The sequence below is a fragment of the Pongo abelii genome, chromosome 6 (genome assembly GCF_028885655.2).
Source record: "Pongo abelii isolate AG06213 chromosome 6, NHGRI_mPonAbe1-v2.0_pri, whole genome shotgun sequence".
NCBI lineage: Eukaryota > Metazoa > Chordata > Mammalia > Primates > Hominidae > Pongo > Pongo abelii.
In genome coordinates this window covers 59,976,212-59,999,634 of record NC_071991.2, presented here as the reverse complement: position 1 = coordinate 59,999,634, position 23,423 = coordinate 59,976,212, and the positions used below count along the sequence as shown (strand labels likewise).

The window sequence follows — 23,423 nt, the reverse complement described above, 5'->3', positions numbered from 1 at the left end:
CCTGCCTCAGCCTCCCAAAGTGCTGGGATTACAGGCATGAGCCACTGTGCCTGGCCAGGAAAGCTTTTATACAACCAGAAAACATGCACTGAAAATAACAGTTGAGTGAAATCCCTTTATGAAATGTTCAAATGGCCCACCAGGTGACCAAATGTACCTGAAGCTTTAATTGTTTTCCCACGAATATAGAGCCAGACATTGGTTATACACTGTTTTAGTAATTTGTAAGTTACTACATGAATGTATTCACTTTGGATTAGTTTATCTTTTCCATGATGAGTCGTGGAATGCAGAACTTTTAATAATAAAAACTTTAAAGACTCAAGAAGGACAAGGTGGTCATCCTAGTTCTCCATGAGTCCATGCTTATTAACATTAGACGATATATGCTCTCGAATACCAGTTGTTTTTCTAAATTAGGTGCATAGCACTGACAACTGATGAGTTATCAAAAGTAATTTGACTTAGACTGTGAAGTTTATTCAAATTGTATATCTAAACAATTTCAGTATCAGCTGGTTTAACATGAGAATCTGACTTTTCTTGGCATTTAATTTTTTTTTTGTTCTACTTGGGTTAGTAGCTTTATATAAGGAAATTTGGTTATTTCTGTGGTTTACAGTAACTTAACATAATAACCATAATTATAATTGATAGCATATACTTACACATTAGAATTTTAGAAATCTCATACAATTTTGGAATATATATTAGTATTATTTACAAAAATATAACCTAAAGAAGATTGAACATCATTTTGGCAATCCCATATACCTAAACGTGTCAAATAATCTTGTTTACTTCTTTTCCAGATGTTTTCAAGGGCCCTCTGATCCATTCAAAAAGCTAGGCATCAGGAAAGAAAATTTTAAAACTGAAGTTTGATTTTGGAATTCCAGATTATCATAAATTATTTATTTTGCCAAAATGATAACTCAGAAATTTTAAAGAAGCAAAAACCTTTTATAATCTTTTACAAAAAAAAATTCTACTGTTCTTACACACCTTGCATGTAAAACTGTTTCTAGTAGTCTTAATTACATGTTATAATGGTGACTCTCAGCAATTTTAATTTTAATGTAAAACCTGGTTAGTTATGTTCTGATAAGGTTTGACTATTTCCAGCATTAGCTAGGGGTGTGGCCACCTCCACATGTCCTCAGGCCTTACCTGGGGGAAAGCAGAGAAGTTAAACAATTTTCAAAAGCTAAAGAAGGAGTTTATGACCTTAAAGCATTTAGCAAACCTAATATTTGAACATAACTTAGGCCACATGTTACATTTGGAAGACATTTGTATTTTACCAATAATCTTTAAGACTGTCTTCATTTCCCAAAGATTACACAAGTCACATGAACTAAATAAAAGGCATTACATTTTTAACTTTTCTGACAAAATATTTGATTTACGCTCTTATTATTATTAAACCAATTAATTAAAGCTCTTTTGTATTAATTAAAACTTTACAGAGAAGATAAACAGTGACTTTTACTATTTATTTAACCAGTTTGTACAGAAAGAAAGAGGCCAGTGACTGGCTGGTAAGAAATTCTTACCCTTTTGCCAGCATGCCACGTTTCTGGGTTCTCTCTCCCTGAGCGGCCCTAGTTGACCCCGCTTGACTGTATGCAAACAAACACATTGCCATGAATTAAGAATATTCACAAATAGTACAAATTTTGGAGAAATTAGGCAGAGAGAGAGAGAGAAATGTGACTCAAATTCTATTTATTAGAGTATACTCAACACACTTAAAGTATGAGGGAGCCTAGAATTCAAAAAATTAGTTTAAGGATAGAAAGCTGGTGTGCTCCATTAACTCCTGTGGCCCAACAAAGGCAGTGTAGAAATTCCAGATAAATGGAACAAATAATGATTTGCTAGAAATGCGTAGGAAACAAAATAACTATTCACAGAACCAAGTAAAAGCCTTCCACCAGGAACTAAAAAAAAATCATGGTTTTATATATATGCGTACACATATACATACCCACAAAGCTAGAGGAGAATAAACAGCAAATGAATGAAAACTAGAAGCAGAAACAAAAAACAGGAGACCAACTCCAAATTTTCCTACTCAATATACCTTGGAGGCTACAGTGTTACTGATCCCCAAAACCCACATATTACATATTTTATTCCTGACACAATTTAATATCCTTAAGTTCATCAATATTATTATAAATTCTGTGCAATTAAGAAATTCACTTTAGGCACATGACCAGTAAGTACTCTAGCACTATCCAAGCAAAACGGTAAACAGTGTGAAGTAATGCAAGCATGTATGTGAAATTTGGCTCCACACTAAACCCAGCTTCATGCTTAACTATATTTAAAAAAGAATTGCCAAACTGCTGATTCATTTCTTTACAATACTTCTTATTTTACTTTAATCAAGACTTGGCTTTAACAATGAAAATGTTAATTAGCCAAATGTCTCCAATTCTCTATCAGGTTTTAAAGAATATTTTATTATTTAAACTTTTTTTGCATCTTTCTCCCCTACTTAATGATTCCTTACTACATTGTTTCATAAATAACATTTTCAAATCTGTAATTTGAACTAACTTTCAGATAACTTCTGAATTAGACAAAATTATTCTTTTTTTCCCTAATAGCATAACCCTTTCTAGCACGTTTTGTATACAGAAGTATGTGTTAAATTTTTGGAATTTTTATTCTTAGTAACCTAAAACTTTAGTGAAACCCTAAAAAGCAAGAAATCCTGAACTATCAGATAAGGACATTTATAGATAAAAACAACTCCACAACCTTTTTCCAGAGTGTTGTTCTGGGAGGGACGGTCCCCCTGAGTCTTCTCCAGGACCAAGGCCCCAGAGTTCTCTTGTTCTTTTTCAGTGACCCAGGAAAACGAAGACCCTTCCTGTATTGACAGCTGGGAATTGTGGAGTCTGCCATCCCTCCTCTTGAGATGGAGTCTCCACTAGCACAGAGGCTGCTTTGGAGTCAATAGATCATTTTTTCCCCAAACCAAACACCCTCCTTGCTTGGCTGGTGTTGTTCCTAAGGCAGCTTCACTGGTGAGAGTGAGTGAGGACCGAAGTAGAATAGAGCACTCACCAGATGTCTTGCTTCATACAGAAAGCTGGATATCTTCGTGGTCCCTGAATGATCTCAGGAGGCTGATCCTATAAAGATGTCCAGTCCCTGACCCCATCTGCCTCCAGGTGCCCAGAACAGCCTATCATGGGCCTTCACCGTCGGCAGGTGGACACTGTTGTTTCAGCTAAGATTGAGAACTACCAACCTGGATAATTTGAGCAAAATATTGAGGACCAAATAAATATGGCTGGGAGAAATCTCATCCTCATCCATCTCCTTTATTCCAAAAATAAATTTTGAGAAGCTTCCAAAATCATATGTAATGTGGTAAGATGTTTGAACTTTTATGGGATCAGGGACAGGGGAAACTTTGGAAAGAGGGGAGGGCTGTCAGAGAGGGTAACCTTTGAACTGAGGATTGTAGGATAAGGAACATCCCCTCTGACCTGAGTGAGAATGGAGGAAATAGCATTCCTGGCAGAGGGAAAAGCCAGGCAAAGCTCTCAGGCAGGAATGAGAAGCGGAGGACTTCTCTGAGAATGAACTTCATATGGCCGGGGACAGTGGGCCCTGGAGAGTCAGGAGGGCTGAGGTTGAGAGGACACTAGGGCCAGGCCATGTGGAGCTTGAAAGCCCCCCTGCACCAAATGGAGATTTCATTCTGATTGTGTTCAGCATGATTTTCAGCAATGAGGAGATGTGATCTGACTGATGTTTGCAAACATTACTCTGGCTTCCATTTGCCACCTAGGAAGTAGAAAATCAGAATGGGCCTCACTCCTCCGGTAGCAGTAAAACAACAGATAATCTATAAGATCATACCTTTCCCTGAACCCATCAGAAGCTGAAGTCACAGGGCAACCATTCAGCCTGAGGTTGAAGGAAGGCAGGAGCCTCTGAGGAGAGGAGGTGTGAACACTGCTGTCTGTGGCCAAGCATGAGAAGGAGACAGCCCTGCCACACAGGTGGAGAAGACTGGCTCAGTCGATGCCTTTAAAGAATCACTGAAGGTTGTGTGTGAGTCAGCCTGAAAGTGTGGACCTCCTGGGATCTTTGGACAAGCAGAGTTCACACTCGCTTGCAGGTGTTTCTCTATAGACGGCCACTGAGCCCCCCTCACACATGAATGTATTGGGCAAAGAGTGGGAGACCAGAGATAGCCTCCCACAACAGTGCCAGCCTGGGGCAGGGGAGCAGCTGCCACTGCAGGAAATGCACAAAGCTCTTCCAGACTATTCTTCCGGAACAAACAAAAGCCATACCTTCTGGGGAAAGGGCAGAAAACCCTGCTGGCCTCAGGCTGCAGGAAAATCCCACTGAGGTTGGTGGTGTGAAAGGTAAATAAATCTTGGTGCCCCAGAATTACTAAGCTAAAAGGAAAAGTCAAGCTTGGAACTGCTCAGTGGAAACCTGCCTCCCATTCTGTTCAAAGTCACCCCTCTGCTCACTGACATGAATGCATATCTGGTTGCCTTATTTGGGGAGGCTAACCATAAACTCAAAAGAATGCAACCATTTGTCTCTTATATTCCTATGACCTGGAAGCCCCCTCCCTGCTTTGGGTTGTCCCATTTTCATCTTGAGTTGTCCCACCTTTCCAGACTGAACCAATGTACCTCTTACACATATTGATTTATGTCTCAAGTCTCCCTAAAATGTATAAAACAAAGTGGTGTCCCTACCACCTTGGCACATGTCATCAGAACCTCCTGAGGCTGTGTCATGGGTGCTCGTCGTCAACCTTGGCAAAATAAGCTTTCCAAATTAACTGAGACATACCTCAGATTTTTGGGGTTCACATTGGGAAGGAAAAGAAAAACGCCCATGGCAATTGCGGGCAGGAAATTGTCCCAGTCCTTTAGAGTGCCCCTCCTCCTGGGGAAGAAAGGATGAATAAAAAGCCTCATTCTCTGGGCCCTGGAACACTGGGCCTGCCTCACACTGAGACTGGAACAAAACAACAGACAGTGGCCCTGACCCCACATCAGGTCAGCAAGCACCAGGTAACAAGTAATAGTTGTCTACAGCAAGGGATGGCCAAAAAATATGGATGAGCACATGGGGAAGGTGTAAATCTGAGGGTGGAGCATGAATATTGTGAGCCCAGCCCTTATCCAGGGATGCAGTAGCACTAGGGGGATTTGAAGCCAGTGGTGCGTTGAACTAAAATGGCAACAGCAAAACACAGACCCAGTTCAACTCATCAGTAGATCAACTCAACTCCTCACATCAGCAGGTAGTAGAAGGAAAGGCATGCCCATTTCCAGGCATAAATACTTCTTGCTTCAGTCTCTACTGTCTTACACATATCAAACATTCAATCAAAGATCACAGGACACACAAGAGCAACTAAAAACAACCCACTGTCAGGAGAAAAATCAATCAACAGAGACAGACTCAGGTAGACCACATGCATGAATAGATGGGGAATGTCAACAGAGAGATGCAAGCTGTAAGGAAGAGTCTAATGGGAATGCCAGAAGAAAAAAAAAGTGATGGTAGCAGAGATGAAGTATGCATTTGACAGGCCTATCAGTAGACTCAACCCTGTAAGAATTAAAGAAAGAGGAAAGAAACACAAAAGGTGGCTTGGCAGTTAAGGACAGGTTTATTTTAGAGAAAACAAACCTGAGAGGGGCTTTTGGCTGAGTTAGGGTAGAGGCACATTTTTTTACAGACTAAGAGTGTTTAAGGATTTAGGGTAAGAGAGTTTATTGGAGGCTTGGATGCTTTTGTGTTTTTTTGTTGTGTTTATTTGGGAGGGAGAGTTGTGTGTTTGTTTCCACACTTTTTTTTTTTTTTTTGCAGCTGCAGGCATACCTCCTGAGTTTGCATTTAGCTTACCTATCTTAGTGCACCTGAAGGGAAAGGAATGTGCTTATTAAGGCCCACTGTTTTACTGGGCCTATTGTATGAGAGTGAAGTTTGGCAGTTACCCAAGAGACTCCCCTACTTTCCTCTGTGCCGAAGCTGTGTTATTTGTGTTTTACTGTTTGCTCTTTCTGGCTGATTGTAGTTAGAAGAGAAATGATTTCCTTGAAATGCATGAGGCTAGAAAGGGAGCTGGAATTTAAAGTGACGGTGTTTGTCTGAGATGATGGTGCTCCTGCTCTGTGAAACACAACTGAAGAACAAAGCAGTGAATGTGAAGGTTGATTGAAATTACCTAAACTGTGACAGAGTGAGACCTTGTCTCAAAACAATAAATAAATAAATAAATAAATAACCTAAACTGAGACACAAAGAAAAGAGTGAAAACAAAACAAAACAAAAAAAATAGGGCACCAAAGCTGTGGGACAACATAAACAGTTTGAAGAGATGATGGCCAATAGTTTTTTATTTTTATTTTTGGTGACAGAGTTTTGCTCTTGTCTCCCAGGCTGGAGTGTAATGGCACGACCTCTGCTCACTGCAACCTCCGCCTCCCGGGTTCAAGTGATTCTCCTGCCTCAGCCTCCTGAGCCACCACATCTGGCTAATTTTTGTATTTTTAGTAGAGACAGGGTTTTGCCACGTTGACCAGGCTGGTTTCGAACTCCTGGCCTCAAGTGATCCCCCTGCCTCGGCCTCCCAAAGTGCTGGGATTGTAAGCGTGAGCCACTGTGCCCGGCCACCAAGTCAGCTCAATTTCTTTACTTATCTGGTCATGGATCTGTATTTATTACTGGACAGAGACCACAATTTGAATAGCAGTGATCTGAGGACAGTGTTTGAGAGCTATGGGGGAAATTCTTTTGACAATACTCAGCTTGGATGTTTTTTTGCTCTCTTGAAGTTAAAGCTGTCTGTAAAATTCTTCTCCTAATAACAATAGTGTACAGAAAAAACATACATATTTATATGTATACATATAGAAGATGATTTTAAGCTGTTGTGGATCACCAGTATTTGATCTTTGTGTGAACTGATGTGATGGCAAATGATGACAACCATGGTTGAATCGAGGCTGTGAAGTGCCAGGCAGTTGGTGTTTATTCTTTCAAGACTGGTTTCCAGATTGAGAGACACAGAACTCTGTATTAACCTTAGGGACACTTCAGTGTATTCATCCAAGAGTTTGTCATCTATGTCACAAACTCCATGTTTAACTATTATTCTGGCTGAAAAGAGAGAGAAGAAAGTCTCTGCATGGAGTCAGGATAGACAAGTTCATAGTGCAGGAACATGTAGCCCCAAATCTAAGTGGCCTAAAATCCCAGTGGGTTGTTTCTCCTTATGCTCCTTAAACCGAGACAGCAAGGGGCTGTGTATTGTCATATTTTGTCATTCAGGGCCCAGGTTGGTGGGGAGTCCACTGTCTCCTAACTGTCTTCTCAATATGAGGCTTCAGGGTTTGTATCAGCAGAAGAAGGGAGCATGGATAATTAAGCACCGGTTCTTAACTGCTTTGACTCATAAGTAATTCACATCAGTTTCTTCATAATTCAGCAGCCAAAGGAAATTAGGGGGCCATGCATAACATTAACAAGCTGGGAAGTGTAATGTTCCTGTGTCCTGGGAATAGAGGCAACTGGAGGTGTTCGTGAGTTCTAGAAATGTCAGTCAGTATTCTTTTACTGCTCTGCCTACGTCTAAGTTTTATACTCATCCTGTTATTCTTACACTGCCACCCAGGAGATTTTTCTAAAATGCGAATCTGTCATGAATCTTGCTTGAAATCCACCATGGATCCCTGTTTACAGAATTAAAGCAGAATTCATAACTTAAAAAAATTCCTTCAGAATCAGATCTGTCTTCATCAGCCCTGTCCCACCCACAGCCCACCCTCCAGTTCTATTGAATTACCTACTTGCAATTTCCTGACAGCCTTTTTCTTTTCTGCATACCTTTCCACCTGCTATTCATTCATACCAAGTTTTATTCTCTTTGGTAAACCTTATGTATCAGTCTGTGTTCAGCAAGGAGACAGAAACCACACCCATTATTTGAACAGGACAAATTTAATAAGTTAAGGCTTGTTTACTAGAGGAAAGTGCTTAACTACTCAGAGGGACCAAAGAGGACTTTAAGGAGCTATAACTTGTAGGCTGAGGTAGAGTAAACAATAAAGAAACAGGACCAGAAGGGTCTCCCCGCCTCAACCAAGGCTGAGATGCAAACTTCTTGGAAGACAGCATGACTTCCAAGCCTTCAGATGGAGAAAAAACTTGCCAGGGTGCAGGTGGCGGTAGTCCCTAGAAGTGGAGAAGTGGTCCACTCTTGTTGGAGGGTGTGAGCTGAGCAGAACTGGTCTGTAGATGTGGCTTGCCATTGCTGGTGGATATGGCTGCTGGTGGAGGGAGTGGCCTGAGGGCAGAGCTGGAACTCAACATGAGGCCACTGGGCTCCCATGCTGAATAATAATAATAATAATAATAGTAATAATAAAAACATTAGAAGACAAGAACCTGAAGCTGAGGTGTCTTCCTGTTATCTTTGCCTTTTAAGGTCACTCCAGTGCTGTCTTTTGGTGAAGCTTAAAATTCTGCCAGCTGAGAAAGGAGAAAGGTTTGCAGAGTCTCACAAAGCAGGGTGAAGAAGAGTTGATTTGGAGCCGAGAGCCAATAAACAGATTACTCACACACCATAATAATAATGATAATTTATTTAATGTATATTACGTGCCAGGTGCTGTGATACAATTATATGTCTGTAAATGTGTGTAAGTGTATGTAGTTTTAAATTCTATAACAGCCCTGTGAGATAGATATTATTAACATGTGACATGTGAGAAAAATGGTCCAGGTTTGTCTGGGCATCAAAGCTGTGCTCTTGTCCACTCTGTTATCCTGATTTTCCTTTCCTCTCTTTGGAAATTTAAATATTCTCTCTTGTCTTCCCCCTTGTGACATGAGCAGCCCTGTTTATTTATTTATTTATTTGAGATGGAGTCTTGCTCTGTCTTCCAGACTACAGTGCGGTGGTGTGTTCTCAGCTCACTGCAACTCTGCCTCCTGGGTCCAAGTGATTCTCCTGCCTCAGCCTCCTGAGTAGCTGGGATTACAGGCGCCCACCATCACGCCCCGCTAATTTTTGTATTTTTAGTAGAGACGGGGTTTCACCATGTTGGCCAGGCTGGGCTCAAGCTCCAGACCTCAGGTGATCCACCCACCTCTGCCTCCCACAATACTGGGATTACAGGTGTGAGCCACCACTCCTGGCTGCAGGCCAGTTTATATGGAGTTTATCCAGGAGTACCTAGAAAGCAGGAACTGTGTTTTTCTATTCATTTTGGGTTTCAAATGCCTATGATTAGTGCTTGGTACCTAACAGGCACTTAAATGTCCACCAAAAGAACAATTGGTTGGATGTTTTATCTTTGCAGTTAATGCCAATGAGGTAAGTAACTCTGGAAACACGTCTGTAGGTGCTTAATAAATCCGTTGCATTGAGTTGAGTATTTGCCATTGGAAGGAGCAAGTCAGCTCTTGTTGAGTCTTGGGAATAGGGAATGCTGGAAATTCCTTTTTTTATTTTTATTTTTTGTAGTTTGGTTTATTTATTAATATTATAAAATGTTAAAAAATTCTATCAATTTCAAATGTCTTTGATATGTTTTTGTGTTTAACAAAGCTTTGATTTCTTTCAAAATAATAGCCCACAGCATAATAGTACCATTTGGTTCACACTCATGGATAGATTCTATTCTTGACCATTCCGTTAAATTTCTTTCAGATTCACATTCTATCTTTTTAGTTATTCAAGTAGAAAACTTTGGAGTTATCCTCAGCACCTCTCTTTTTCTCATATCCCTCATCCAATTTATAGCATGTCCTATTAATTCTACCTTCAAAATACGTTCAGAATCTGGCCACTTTGCACAACCTCTGACAATGCCAACCTGATCCAACTTCCATTATCTATTCTGTGTTATTTTTAAAGTCTTCTAACTAGTCTTCTTGCTTCCTTTCTTGCCATCTACAGACTGTATTCCACTCAGAAGCCAAAGTGATACTTTTAGGTCTACTATCTTGCTCTTAGTTTTCTATCTCATCTCTTTTGTATTCCTTTATGCCTATTTTGCTGCCGTTTGTATTAATCAAGGTTGTGTTATTCAATTTATCTCCTCCATTAACCTTTTATTATATCTTTTAGTGTCATTTTGTTAGTGGCTGCAAAATAAGTTCCAAAACATATCTTTATTACAGTTTGTTTACATTAGTAATTAGTGCTTTTCCTGCATCCCGAACAATGCGGAAAATTTACAAAAGTTTAATTCCATTTGCCTTCGACCTCACCTTGTTTGCTATTGCTGTCATTGATTTGACTTCTGTTGTACAGCTCACATGACATTGCTATTATTGTTTCTTTAAATGATCAATAATTTTAGATTTACCCACATACTTTCCTTTTCTGGCATGTAGTCCCTCTTGCATTTCCATGCTTCCATCTAGGAACATGATCTTTTAGCCTGAAGAATTTAGTATTCCTTGTAGAGTAAGCACAATGGTGAAGAGCTCTTTAAGCCTTTGTTTGTCTGAGAATGTCTGACAACTTATTTACTTTGCCACTTTCTTCTTCTTCTCCTTCCTCTTCTTTCCTCCTCCTCTTCCTCTTCTTTCCTCCTTCCTCCTCCTCCCCCTCCTCTTCTTTCTTCTCTTCTTCTTTTACTGAGACAGGGTCTCACTTCAACGCTCAGGCTGGAATGCAGTGGCACAGTCTGGGATCACTGCAACCTCAACCTTCCAGGCTCATGTGATTCTCCCACCTCAGCCTCCTGAGTAGCTGGGACTACAGGTGTGTGCTGCTATGCCTGGCTAATTTTTGGGTTTTTTGTAGAAATGGGATTTCACTATGTTGGCCAGGCTGCTCTCAAACTCCTGGGCTCAAGCCGTCCACCAGCCTTCGCCTCCCAAAGTGCTAGGATTACAGGCGTGGAGCCTGCCTTCATTTTTGAAAGATGTTTTCACTGTATAGGTTGACTGTTTCTAAACATTAAGGTGTCTCTTCATTGTCTTCTGGCTTCCATTGTTTCTGTTGAGAAGTTAACTGTAATTTGCATTTTCCCACTGAAGATAACATGTAATTTTTAACAGAGTCTCACTCTGTGACCCAGGCTGGAGTGTAATGGCGCGATCTTGGCTCGCTGCAACCCCTGCCTCCTGGGTTCAAGCAATTCTCCTGTCTCAGACTCCAGAGTAGCTGGGATTACAGGAGCACACCACCATGCCTAGCTAATTTTTGTGTTTTCAGTAGAGACAGGGTTTCGCCATGTTGGCCAGGCTGCTCTTGAACTCCTGACTTCGGGTGATCCACCTGCCTCAGCCTCCCAAAGTGCTGGGATTATAGGCGTGAGCCACCATGCCCAGCCTACTTTTAAGATTTTCTCTCTAACTTTGTTTTTCTCCACTTTGATTATAATGTGCATAGGTGTAGGTCTGTTTTTATTTTTCCTGCTTAGGGTTCTTCAAACTTCTTGACTCTCTAGATTGATGTAGTTAATCAGTTTTGGATTATTCTCAGCCAGGATTTCTGTAAGTACTGGCTTTATCAAATTCTCTCCTACCCTTTGGAGATCTTCTGACTGTGTCTCACATTTCTCTTCTGTTCTGTTCTATTTTCATTATTTTTAATCTCTGCTCTTGTTTCAATACTGTCTATTGATCTGCTTGAAGTTTACTCATGCTATCTTCTGCTGAGTTTAGTTGGCTGTTAAGCGCCATCCAAAGGATTTTAAATTTCAGATTTCATATTTTGCAGTTTATCATTTGATTTTTTTTATAGATTTAAATTATGTTTTAAAATACTCCATGTTTTTATTCGTTCTGCCCATTAAAAATTTATTTGTCTTCCCCTGGCTCTTTTCAAGTGTTTGGTTTTTGGCAGTTTGAGTATGCGATGCCTAGGTGTAGACTTTTTGGGTACTGCTTGATGTTCTCTGAACTTCCTGGATCTGTGGTTTGGTGTCTGTCGTTCATTTTGGAAAGTTCTTGACTATGATTATTTCAAATATTTCTTCTGCTCCATTCTCTCTTTTTTCTTCTGTTATTCAATTATGCATATATTTCACCTTTTGAAATTATCCCATGTTTTTGGATGTTCTATTCTGTTTTTTTTCCTATTATTTTTTCTCTTTGCATTTCAGTTTGGGAAGTTTTTGTTGACCTGTCTTCAAACCCACTGGTTGTTCCTTATTCATCTCCAGTGTACTAGTGAGCCCATCAAGGTCATTCTTCATTTCTGTTACAGTGGTTTTTATTTTTTTTTTTGCTAGCATTTCTTTTTTGTTTCTTTCTTAGAGTTTCTCTCTCTCTCTGCTTAGATTAAATTACATCTCTGCTTACATCTGCTTTTCATGTTGTCTACTTTTTTCATTAGAGCCCTTGACGTATTAATCATAGTTATTTAAAATTCCCTATATGATAATTCCGAAGTCTGTGTCATATCTGAGTCTGGTTCTGATGCTTGTTTTGTCTTTTCAGACTGTGTTTTTTTTCTTTCTTTTGACATGTCTTGTAATTTTTTGTTTAAAGCTAGCTATGTTAGGTTGGATAATAGGAATTGAGGTTAAATAGGTCTTTATCGTGAAGTTCTTTGTTAATCTGGCTAATAGTTGGGTTGTATTTAATACTTCTGTAGCTGTAGGTACCAGAGGCTTCAAATTACTCCAGTGTCCGTGATTTCTCCTCTGTTGTCTTTGGGCTTCTCTAAGAACTCCCTCTTTTTTTTTTTTTTTTTTTTTTTTTTTTTTTTTTTTTTTGACAGCATCTTGCTCTGTTGCCAAGGCTGGAGTGCAGTGGTGCAATCTCAGCTCACTGCAGCCTCAACCTCCTGGGCTCAAGGGATCTTACCACCTCAGCCTCCCTACTAGCTGGGACTGCAGGCATGTGCCACCATGCCTGGCTAATTTTTATACTTTTAATGGAGATGGGGTTTCGTTATGTTGCCCAGGTTGGTCTTGAACTCCTGGGCTAAAGCGATCTGACCGCCTCAGCCTCCCAAAGTGCTGGGATTACAGGTGTGAGCCACCACACCCGGCCAGAATGCCTTCTTAAATAGAATCTGCACCTTGCAGCTCTTTCAGATATAATTCATTGTTATTATACTGGAGGCTGTTGATATGGTGGTAAGGTGTAGGGGAGGGGAAGTTATCTATAATATTATAATTAAATTTCATTTTTATAGTAGGCCTGTGTTCCTGGACAATGTCCTTCACGAGTATTACTTAGCCATAACTCTCCTCCCCCGAGTAGGTGAGACAGAAATCCTAGACAAGGATCTGGGCATATGGTTATAAATGGTTATAATTCCCCTTCTCCTGCTATAGCCACAATGGGATCTTTCTTGACTGTTGACTGTAAGAACTCGGTTGGGTTTGAGGAAGTAAAATTTACAAAAGGTTATGTCTCAGACTGTAGCCCCCAGGAATTTTTCACTCTTATGCTAATCTACACTCAGCTCTCAACAGTTTGTCAAAATTACTCCTTGTGCGTTACTACCAGTTTATAGCTCCAGTGGCTTCTGCTCCAGGTAAACATAATCTTAGTTATGTTTGTGTGTATGTGTGTTTTTGTATTCAAATGTCTCTTTAGATTTCAGGATGGTGGTTTTCTCTGTTGCCTCAGTTGTCTAATGGGTCTAAGATAACTCATTGATTTTCCATTTTTTCAGCTTTTTTTTCCTGTTATTGTAAGAACAGGAATGACACCTTTTACGCACTTCACATGTCAGAGCAGGAACTAGGAGTCTAATTTATTTAAAAGCTATTAATCACAGTTATTTTAATACCTGATATATGGATTGTTCCTGGGTCTGCTTCATTGACTGCTTTATCTCTTATCAGACACGTTTTTCTTCTTTGCATGTCTAAAAGTTTTTTAAAATTGTACTGCAAATATTATTGATATAGACTGTAGAAGCTTTGGATTATGCTATGATCCTCTAAAAAGTGCTGAGTTTTGTTTTGGCAGCAGTTAAATCACCGGCACATTGCTTTGATTCTGTTGAGGCTTCTTTTTAGGTTTTAGGGTGGGTTTTTTTCAGTTTTGCCCCCACTTCTAGGACATGGCCTTTTACAAAAGGATCTCAACTAAAGGGTCAGGATGTTCATCAAAGTTCCTCTGGCTGGGCCTGAACTACACTGTCACCTCAGTACTGTTAAGTGTCCAGAATCTCTGCTTAGCACTTGCACCCCGGCAGCTGTTCTCCTCTCGGGCTCCTGGAGTCTTACTCTACGTTTGAGGCTCTCCACCCCAAGAGGTCTGAATCCAAGCTCCATGCATCTTCTCTGAGCTTCTAGGATTTGCTAATTTCTAGTTTTTCCTCTGCTTCCCCAGCTGTATGGGTGTTATCTGCTTACTGTCATTATTATTTTTGATTTCCTATATCCTCTTTTTGCTTTTCTCTCAGGCCTCTAACATCTGTATAACCAGTTTTCTGTATTAAATTATCTCTGCTGAAATGCCTAGTTTGGTTTCTGTTTTTCTAACTGTGCATATTGCACCGTGGATAGATAGAAAACAATGTTGACTGAAACAGTAAGAAACAGAATGAGATCTAAAGCACTGTATCACTGAGTTGAATTAAACACACACACATAGAGGATGCACGCATATTTGAAGACTTATATTGAATCCATTTAGAGCCTATGGGGGAAAGAGGGAATGGAAGTGGTAGTCAGTGATAAAGGAAATAAAATAAAATGAGAGGGGCATGATAGCAAGCCCTGAATTCAGGAGTACAAGTAACCCAACTGTCTGCAAGCACCTGATGTCCAAAATAAAAGAAAGCAAAACAATAACAACCAAAAAGTGCTATTCTTCTGACATATGTTAGGGTGATTTGTCTTTTTGGAAAGGCAATTCTCTGCAAGAAAGATAAAGATCAGATGTCAGAAAAGGAAAAGAAAACCATTTATCTCAAAACATTTAAACTATTCTAAAAGATAAATGAATGGCCACGTCAGGGTCAAGAACGGGCCACTAATTATTAAACTAACAGCCTTTGGTGAATAGGTGCTCCAATGAGGAAAATGGCAAATTTAAGAGTAGCTAGGCAAATTATCAACATTATTGTCAGCAAATCTGACTAAAATGGAAAGCTATAACAAAAGCATCTTATCCGATGCAGGTCATGGGTAAAGTAAGAAGGAAATAATTTTCGATTCCCTGATATGGAAAATGCAAGCATCATTATTCATTGCTTAATTCCACATCAGGACTATCCACATTGTCTCCTATGCCATGGAGGAAAATAATAGCACCAAGACACAATCTTGACTTTCTGTATCCAGAGCAACTCAGTTATTTCCATTGTAGGTGGTATATCTTTTAGGATACAAAATTCAGGAGCTCAAAAACAAACTGTATCTGTTTTTTATATATAAATTTAATTTTGTTTCTGAGCGGTCAGCCTGCAGGCTGTGGGAGGGTTTTACATCAATTACTCTTGAGTATATCCTCCCTCATCAGGATTTCATGGAGATTGTGGAGGGTGTTGTGCAGTGACCAGAAGCACCATTCTGGTAGTCAAGTTGGCAATTTTCACTGTGATGTCAATTTTCTATATTTGTATGTCTTCACTCTATGATGCATGGGAAACCCAACTGGCTGTGGCCTCACTCCAGTGCCCTGGTTCCCACTGCTTCAGGATCCACAAGAGTTTCTTTCTGCTCCTCTCAGCTTGAAGGAATATTTTGCTCCATCCTCCTCTTTTCAGACATTCTGCTGCTTCTTCTTAAAAAAAAATGCTATCCTTGCTCTGAGGCATATAGTTTAGGAAACAGGGCTAGAAAGTTGGTTCTTTACTTTCCACCTTACCACAAACCTCCCCTGAGGCATGCAGCATAAGAAAGAGCAAAGGAGAAATACTGGGAGGGCTAAATCTATAAATTAATATCTCACAATATTAGCCATGTACGTCTTTTTTGCAGGATCAATCCATTTATGTGACAAAGTGGATAGAGAAGGAAGAGAAAAAAAAGCAGATGGGAGAATGGGCAATATATTTTATAATTGATGAAAATTCGAGCATAATCACTTTACTTGTAATAATCATGGAATCAAATGTCAAGATAGAAAAATGATAGGGAGGTACTGAATATGGTCAGTTTGCCAACATTGAAGCTATAAACCAAAAAGTATTCGAGACAGATCTCAATCAATTTAGAAGTTTATTTTGTCAAGGTTAAGGGCATGCCTGTGACACAGGAGGTCCTGAGAATGCGTGCACAAAGTGGTTAGGCTACAGTTTGGTTTTATATGTTTTAGGGAGACATAATACATCAATCAGTACATGCAAGATGTACAGTGGTTTGGTCTAGAAAGGTGGGACAACTCCAGGGGGTGGTATTTATTGATTGGCAGTTGGTTGAAAGAGTTTATCTAAAGACTTGGAATTACTAGAAGGAAGTGTCTGGGTTAAGATAAGGGGTTATGAACATCAAGATTTTTATTATGCACATGAAGCCCCAAGGTAGCATACATAGTAGGACCTTAAGAAATCTTTGCTGATCAGAAATGAACTGGACATATGTGAAGTGTGGATGGCAAAGTGAAACGTATTTCAGTGGAATATGCTGAAGATGGGAGTAGTTTTTGGCAGAACAGGTGGAGAGGTTTTATAAAAATCTACTTAATCTAAAGAGGCACATCATAGATTTTGACTCCCAGAAAGCAAGATTGATAGAAATTTATTGATGTGGGCAAAGAGATGTTTAAAATATTTTGATTATACACTCAGTAAAAGAATTTGTGCATTAGGTCCTCTGTGTGTGTGTGTGTGTGTGTGTGTGTGTTTTAGTCACACACATATCGCTTTACTAATATATACTATACATATGGACACAACTCTTACCCATACTGGTAGTAAAGTATGCACTTACAATGAGGCGTACCATATATTTGCCTTTATGGCTGCCTGGTTTCTTTCATTTTTTTGTCATTACTTTGTCCATTTCATAAATGTTACTTGAACAACTACTGTTCAGGCCTGATCCCTGATCTCAGAAAACTCTTCAGTTTAGTAAACCTTTGGCTTCCAAAGTAAGGTGAGACATAACCAAGACGACACAGGATGACCTAATAGGGCCTGGAAAGAAAAGATTAGAATACTATATATTTTTATCCCAACACTTTAAATTTATATTTTAGTTTTAAAACACTTAAAGTTATATTTAAATTTATATCTTTATTATATTATTCTTATTATATAGAGACAGGGTCTCATTCTGTTGCCCATGCTGGAGTACAATGGTGCGATCATAGCCCACTGCAGCCTCGAACTTCTGGGCACAAGCAATCTTCCTGCCTTAGCATCCTGAGTAGCTAGGTCTGAAGGTGCACACCACAACTCCTGGCTAATTAAAAAAATTTTTTTTAGAGATGGGGTCTAACTATATTGCTCAGGCAGGTCTTGAACTCTTGGCCTCAAGCAATTCTCCTTTGGCCTCCCAAAGCATTGGGATTATAGGTGTGAGCCTCTGCACTTGGTTAGTTTTTGTTTATATTTAATATGGTACTTCTTAATTCAGTTGTACACATAAAGGAAGGGTACGGAGAAATAGGCTCTCATATGTTTTCCAAGGGAGTGTGAATCAGTACAGTGTAGATGGAGGGCAATTTACCAATATCTATCAAAGTTATGACTGTATAGCACTTTGACCTAGAAATTACCCTTCTAGGAATTTTTCTTTTACACACACATTCACAGAGCTTGAACACACACAGAGTATTCAGTTCAGCATTGTGTGTAATAGGAAAAGCTTTGATATAACTTAAATGTCCACCAAATAAATTATGTTACATCTATGTAATGGAATACCAATTAGAAATAAAGATACTTAAAGAAATTCTATTGTGTATGTCTAAGACATGTAACATGATGTTATTTGGTTATATATACATATATATAGTAAAGAAGTTCTTATAGTGAAGCAAATTAACACATCCACCATTTCACATAATTACCCATTTTCTTTTGCTTTTTTGACAAAAGCAGCTAAAATCTATAGTCTTAGCATGAATCTCATATCCAGTACAATTTTGTTACCTATAGTCCTCATGTTGTACATGAGATCTCTAAACTTGTTTGCCCCACATATCTGCTATTTTGTACCTTTGGACCTATATCTCCCCATGTCCTCCCTACCCCATCTCTGTTAACCACTGTTTTGTTCTCTATCTCTGTATATTTAACTTGTTTTTTTGATGCTACATGTAAGTGAGATCAGGATCATGTCATATTTTTCTGTTTGTGTCTGGCTTACTTCACTTTGTATAATGTCCTCCAGGTTCATCCATGTGTGATAAATGGCAAGATCTCATTCCATTTTAGGGTAGAATAATATTCCACTGTATATGTGTACCACAGTTTCTTTATCCATTTGACTGTTCACAGAGACTTAGGTTGTTTCCATAGCTTGGCTATTGTAATGCTGCAATAAACACAGGAGTATAGATATCTTTATGAGGTGGTAATTTTATTTCTTTTGGGTATATCACATGCCCAGAAGAGGGATTGTGGGGTCATGCGGTAGTTCTATTTTTAATTTATTTAGAAACCTCTGTACTCTTTTCCATAATGGCTGCACCAATCTGCAATCCCCCAATAGTGTACAAAAATTTTCTCTTCTCCACACCCTTGCTAACATTTGTTATCTTTTGACTTTTTGATAATGGCCGTCCTAACAGGTGTGAATGGTATCTCACAGTGGTTTTCATTTGCGGTTCCATGATAATTAATGATATTGAGCACCTTTTCATATACCTATTGGAAACTCTTATTTCTCCCTTGGAGAAATGACTATTCACCTCTTTTGCCCAGTTCATAATCAGGTTATTTGTTTCCCACCTATTTAGTTGTATGAGTTTTTTATGAATTTTGGTTATTAACCCCTTATCAGATATATGGTTTACAAATACTTTTTCCCAATCCATAGGCTGCTGTTTCTTTTTCTTTTTCTTTCTTTTTTTTTTTTTTTTGCTGTGCAGAAGCTTTTTAGTTTGATATAATACCATTTATTTAGTTTTACTTTTTAGGTCTGAGATTTCAGTGTGATATACAAAAAGTTATTGCTGAGGCCAATACCCAGGAGATTTCCCCCTATGTTCTCTTCTAGGAGTTTTATACTTTCTGATTCTATATTTATGTCATTTATCCATTTTGAGTTGATATTGGTGTATGGTGTATGATGGATATGGGTCTAATTTTGTTCTTTTGCATGTAGAATTCTAGTTTTCCCAGGCATCATTCACTGAAGCAACTATCTTCTCTCCATTGTGTCTTGTTGGTGTCCTCATTAGAAATTAGTTGACTGTATATGTTCAGATTTATTTCTGGGCTCTCTATTCTGTTCTCCTAGTATATGTTTCTGCTTTTATGCCAGTACCCTACTGTTTTGATTTCTATAGCTTTGCAATATAGTTTTAAGTCAGGAGTGTGATGCCTCCAACTGTGTTTTTCCTTTTCAGAATTGTTTTGGCTGTCTGGGGTCTTTTATGGTTCCATTTGAATTTTAGGAGTGTATTTAGAAGGCAAGGTAAATGGGTATCCTTGCCTTGTACCAGGTCTTAGTGCTAAATATTTTAGTTATTCCCCATTGATTATAATGTTAGCTGTGAATTTTTTGTAAGTGGCCTTTATTATGTTGAAAGCTTTTTTTCTATACCTAAACTGTTGAGAGCTTCTATCAAGAAAGGATGTTGGATTTTGTCCAATGCTTTTTCTGTACCAGTTGAGATGATCATGTGATTTTTGTCTTTCATTCTGTTAATGTTATGTATGACATTGATTGATTTGCATATATTGAACCAGCCATGAGTGCCAGGGATAAATCCCACTTGATCATGATGTATAATTGTTTCGATGTTTTGTTGGATTGGGTTTGCTAATGTTTTATTGATAATTTTTGAATGAATTTTAATCAGATAAATTGGTCTGTAGTTTTATTTTCTTGTGATATCTTTGTCTGGCATAGTTATCAAGGTGATGCAGGCCTCATAAAATGAGTTTGGAAATATATTTCTTCAGGCTCTATTTTTCCTTTTTTTTTTTTTTTTTTTTTTTTTTTGAGACGGAGTCTCGCTCTGTCACCCAGGCTGGAGTGACAGTGGGGTGATCTTGGCTCACTGCAATCTCTGCCTCCTGGGTTCACACCATTCTCCTGCCTCAGCCTCCCCAGCAGCTGGGACTACAGGCGCATGCTGCCACACCCAGCTAATTTTTTGTATTTTTAGTAGAGATGGGGTTTCACTGTGTTAGCCAGGATGGAAAAAAAAAGAGGGGCTCTATTTTTCAGAAAAGTTTAAGAAGTACTGGTATTAATTCCTCTTGGAATGTTTGGTAGAATTCAGCTATGAAGCCATCAGATCCTGGTTTGCTTTGTTGGGAGGTTTCTGATTACTTCTCCAATCTCTCTCTTTATTATTGGTCTGTCCAGGTTTTCTGTTTCTTCCTGACTCAGTCTTAGTAGGTTGTAGGTTTCTAAGACTTTATTTCCTCTGGTTATTCAATTTGTTGGCAAATAATTGTTCATAATAATCTCTTATAATCCTTTTTATTTCTGAGGCCTCTATTGCAATTTCTTCACTTTCATTTTTGATTTGAGTCTTCTTTTTTTCCCTCAGTTAAATTAGCTAAGGGTTTGTCAATTTTGTTTATTTTTTCAAAAAACTGTTAGTTTTGTTGATTCTTTCTATGGCTTTTCTGTGCTTAATTTGATTTATTTCTGTTCTGCTTTTTATTGTTTTCTTCCTTCTGTTTAATTTCATGTTTAGGCCAGGCATGCTGGCTCACACCTGTAATCCTAGTGCTTTAGGAGGGTGAGGTGGGAAGATCTCTTGAGTCCAGGAGTTCAACACCAGCCTGGGGAACACAGCAAGACCCTGTCTTTACAAAAAATAAAAAGTTAGCTGGACATGGTGGCACACACCTGTGGTCTTAGCTATTTGGGAGACAGAAGTGGGAGGATCGCTTGAACCTGGGAGGTAGAGGCTGCAGTGAGCCAGTTGCACTACTGCACACCAGATTGGGTGACAGAATGAAACCATGTCTCAAAGAAAACAAAAATGTGTGTTTTGTTCTTTTTCTAGTTCCTTATGGTGTAATGTTAGATGGTTTATTTGGGATCTTCAGCTTAAAAAAATTTTTTTTTTCACTGTCACAAATTTTACAGTCTTTCTTCTTTTTTGATGTAGGTATGTGTTGTTATAAACTTTCCTCTTAGGACTGCTTTTGTTGTATCCCATGGGTTTCGTTATTGATGATACATTTTATGTACTAATGTGAAACCTCCAAAATATATCTTTTTTTTTTTTTTTTTGGGATAGAATCTCACTCTGTCTCCCAGGCTGGAGTGCAGTGGTGTGATCTCGACTCACTGCAAGCTCCGCCTCCCTGGTTCACGCCATTCTCCTGCCTCAGCCTCCTGAGTAGCTGGGACTACAGGCGCCCTCCACCATGCCTGGCTATTTTTTTGTCTTTTTAGTAGAGACTGGGTTTCACCATGTTAGCGAGGATGGTCTCGATCTCCTGACCTCGTGATCTGCCCGCCTCGGCCTCCCAAAGTGCTGGGATTACAGGTGTGAGCCACTGCGCCCGGCCGGTAAGTTCTTTAACCTTTGCCTTTTCAAGCTTGGCAATGTGAGCCACAGATTTGGGACCCAGGACATTGCCTCCCCAGTGACGGTGGATTTCATTGTATCTGTTGTTGTAGTTGGTCCTCATAGCTTCCGCCAGCTTAGCCAAAGCTCCTTTGTCTTCCGAGTTCACCTGCGTGAAGGCAACAGTGGTGCAGGTCTTCCTGTGGACTACACATCCCAGTCTTGCCTTCCCCTTGATAATGCAGGGGAAGAGACCCCATTTTACGACATAAGGCAGGCAGGAAGACAACCAGCTCGATGGTATCCACATCGTGTGCCATCACCACCAGCTGAGCCTTCTTGTTCTCCACCAAGGTGGTGACGGTGTTAACTCCTGCTTGAAGGACAAGTGGTCTCCTAGTGGGGATGTCCCCTTTGCTGGCAGCTTTCTTCTCAGCCCAGGCCAACAGCCTCTGCTTCTTCTCTTGCTTTGTCTCTGGTCTGTAGTTGTGGGCCAGCTGAAGCAGCTGAGTAGCTGTTTGGCGGTGCAGGGCCTGGGTGAACAGGTTAATCCCACGCAGGAGGCACTTTCAAGCCGCTTACAGAGGATAACTCTCTGCCACTGCAACCTGATATAGCCGGACAATTTCATGAAGCGGGTGAGGTCTTTTTTGGGCTGGATGTCCTGTCCAATGCCAAAATTCTTAGGCCTTTTGTCAAACAGGGGACTCACCACTTTCTTAACCTCCTGTTTCTTCACGACAGCGGGGGCCGGAGCCACCTTCTTCCCCTTGGCCTTCTTTCCTTTTGGCATCTTAGATGGCAGGAAGAGAGAGCCATATTTTCTTATAAGTTACATACACACACAATTTCTTATATACCCAATAGAAAATTTCTGGAAATATGCACAAGAACCTGGCCACATGGGTTGACTTTGGCCAGGGGAATTGGTAACTAGAATTGAATGGAGAGAGGGAGAGGTTTCACTATATATATATATATAGTGAATATATCTCTCTCTATATATATTTTAACAAATATATATATATTTTTGTTTTTTTTGCACCTTTTGAATTTTGCAAATATATATATTTGGTTTTTTTTTTTTGCACCTTTTGAATTTTGAACTGTGTTACTCATTTGGTACAGGTTGGTTTTTCTGGAAGCAGATGCTGAGATGCAGTCTGGAGTACAAGATGTTTATTAAAGATCAACACCTGAGGAAGAAAGATAAGGAAGAGAAGAACTGGGCAGAAAAAGAAGTCCATCTGTGAGGAAACCTTGGCAAGATCTTGGCTAACCCTCTGTGGCGCTCCGGAGCACATATGGCCTACCAGAGCAATCCCAGGTGGGTGTAAATGGCCTTTATACCCCTTTTTTGACAAGGTATTGGATGCCATTGACCTGGGAAGGCATTCTGGTGGGCCAGGTAGCTCTCTGCAGCTGAACGTTCCCCGCTAGATCCGACAGCTTGGGTAGCAAATCCTACCCTGAAGGGAGGTGTACGTATCATGTCTCAAAAAGGACGCAACTTTTCCTGTCCCCTCACTTTGCTGACATTTTGGTAAATTCTAACAAAATTTAGAAGTAGGAAAATTTATTTTCAGATGAATAAATCTTCATGCAACTTACCTCTCAGGCACTCCTTTCTATTTGTTTAAGTCAATGATATTCCCCCTTGGTCTCTAAATTAGTATCCAAACGCAGTTTTTTTTTGTTTTTTTTTTTGAGACGGAGTTTCATTCTTGTTGCCCAGGCTGGAGTGCAATAGCACAACCTCAGCTCACTGCAGCCTCTACCTCCCAGGTTCAAGTGATTCTCCTGCCTCAGCCTCCCGAGTAGCTGGGATTACAGATGCCCGC

General features: G+C 39.6%; 1 pseudogene; it reads right to left on the bottom strand.

Annotated features, from left to right (window-relative positions):
• The window catches only part of LOC100451725 (large ribosomal subunit protein eL8-like), a 28,668-nt pseudogene extending 6,293 nt beyond the window's left edge, over window positions 1-22,375 (bottom strand).
• Between the last annotated feature and the right edge of the window lie 1,048 nt (window positions 22,376-23,423).